Below are 2,969 nucleotides of genomic sequence, written 5' to 3'. Positions count from 1 at the left end.
ATGAGACCTTTCATATACATGTCGATCGTAAATTCTGATAAAAAAAAAATTGTTTTAGAAACATGCATCATGAGTATGAAATTATATGGAGAAATTCTCGACTTAAAATAATATTTTTAATTTCAATGATTATTAAACTAAACAATTTTAATAGATTTCCCATCATAATTTTATTTTATCAACAATTAATGCATAACTCGTCGATTTTAGCCTATAATATTCTAGAGAAAGGACTTAAATGCTTAAAGTTGCCATTCCATGTAGTAGTAGGATTGAATAAGACGTGTAGCTGTGTTAATCTAAATTAAAAGGATACAAATGATCGTAACTCAGCTCTTCAAAGACTAACCACAAATTTATTAAATCGTCTAGTGGACTTCTTCAGAAGAGTATACAAAATGGTATATCCCATCTACATGTAGACAAAAGCTTGATTTAATAAATAAATATGGTTAGTGCTGAGTTTTCTCGTCATTCATATAGTAGTAAGATTGTACATTTAAATATTTGAATGAAATAGGCCTAAATGAAACGTGTCTAATAAATTATCCTTAAAAACATTCTGTTTTATTAGCTTTTTACTGTTGTAACGCATGCACGGTTATGACCGCATAGGCGGCACACTGTACATTACAGTATCTTCCAAAAGTTTCTTTTAAACATTTCTGAATTGTAAATGGATTCATATAAAAATACATTAAACTGCGATTTATTTAATCTAATCAAAGTGGTACCTAAAGCAAAATTTACTAGAAGACTAGGCTGAGTGATGTATTGAATGAAGAAAATGATAGATCAGTGGAATGTGTCAAATATTATTTTTTTTGTAGCTAAAAAGCTTTATTTTTTACATGGACTATAAGCAGATATTTATCGATCAAGCTGTAGTAACCAAATGTGAGGTAGGCCATATATAATAAACCCATCATTATTGGCATACACTTCGCCTTACAAATCAATCAATCAACCAAACAATCATTAAACACATTAATTAATCAACCATTGAAAGAACTATAACGCCATATTCCATAAGGCAAAATAACAATTATTGTTCAATTTCGATTTATTTAATATAATCAAAGTGGTATCTAGAGCGGCGGAAGGTGTCAAATATTAAAATGTTTGTTATAGCTAAAAAGCCACTTTATTTTTTACATGGACTATAAGCAGACATTTATCGATCCAGCTATAATAAACAAATCTTGTAAAGTAGAATAAGAGAACTATAATGCCAAATTCCATAAGTTAAAATAACATGGATTTTTCACCTTATAAAAATAGATTTTTAGCTAATTGGCATTATCAATACTATTATTATACTATCTGTCATTCATTTTTTTTGTCAACGTAGTTTATCTACTGTATGTTCTTCCATGTTAAAAAAACAATTAAATAAAGAAGTATTTTAATATTATGCCTTTTACTTATTTTCACTTTGAAGCCTCTTTCTGTAATTACTGAGGCCATGACCAATTCGATTCCCGCTAGCGTCTATTTTACGGTGCGATAAATATACTACCGACTTATCATTATCATCATCATCATCATCACCTCCACCACCACCACCACCATCATCATCTCTACCATAACCATCATTCATGATTTTCATTGCCATCATCATCATCAACAATCATCATCATCATCAACATTATCATTATCATCCTCATTATCATTATCATTATCATCATTATCATTATCATCATCAACAACAGCATCCCCACCACTACCACAGGCCCGTAGGCAGGATTTTCGATGGGGAGGTGCGTTTTGCAACCGAAGTTGACCTTACGATGGGCGACTGCCCAGGGATCCCCGCGAGAGTGGGGCGAATCTTCTGGAAGCTCTGACAAATTAGCATTTTGAGGGCCTTTTCTAATGGATTTCTAAAATTCATAATTTGTAATATCCTATTTAAATTTTCATTCATTTGAGTATTGTTTAGAGACCTACAGTAAAGCAGGAGAAATAGAGGGTGGGGTGAAGGGAGGAACTTGCACAGACAGATGGTCAATACCACCTCAGCCCCACCATGGTTGGGGCTGAGGTAAGACAATTTATGATTAAGGCACATCAAAATGGCTGGAAATGGCACTCTCAGACAAACTTTAATTATGATTTTTCTTTTTTCTCCATTTCTTTTATAATTTTTGGGGGCTCTCTCCCCTTGAATCCTACTGTGAAATTGTAATTTTTCATGTTCTTTACATCTGTAGGCCTACAGATGACATGGATCAATCACTAGAGCTGATAGTTTCCATCAGATTTCGTAGCACATTATTAAAAATCAACGGGTAGAAGAATGGGCAAAAAATGTAATGCATACTATAGCATTTTGCGATAATTAGGAACGATTTTAGTGAAATAATATGTTTTAAAAAGTGGACTGTTTGAAATTTGGTGGTCAGCGGCAGAGGCCTGGAGGGGGTTTGTGAGAGAAGCGATAAAGCGCATTTTGAGGGTCTTACATTAATACATAATAGATTTCTCAAACACATAATTCATGAATATTTCATTTAAATTTTCATTAATTTGGGTGTTTTTGGGACCTGAAAAAGTAACGTTATTATGTCCTGTACATCTGCAGGCTTATATATAGCATTCTTCAGTTATTATATAGATCAACCAGCAATCACCGGAGACGATCAATTTCTAACAAATTTCATACCACATTATTAAAAATCAACGGTTAGATAAGCTGGCCAATATAATGCAATGCATGCTATAGCATTTCATGATAATTAGGAACGATTTTGTGAAATTATAGGTTTTAAAATGTGGACCTTTTGGAATTTCGGGTTGGGGGGGGGGGTGCGTCCGCACCCTCTTCAACCCCCCCCCCCCACGGGCCTGTGTAACCATCATCATCATTACCATCACCATCAACAATTATCAACACCATCAATATCTCAATATCATCATAACCACCACCACCATCATCATCATCAATATCATAGCACGACCACCACCAC

This window comes from Anneissia japonica, unplaced genomic scaffold (assembly GCF_011630105.1).
Source record: "Anneissia japonica isolate Jap-2015-1 unplaced genomic scaffold, ASM1163010v1 scaffold11799_len232112_cov184, whole genome shotgun sequence".
Classification (NCBI taxonomy): Eukaryota; Metazoa; Echinodermata; class Crinoidea; order Comatulida; family Comatulidae; genus Anneissia; species Anneissia japonica.
This window is presented reverse-complemented; position numbering follows the sequence as displayed.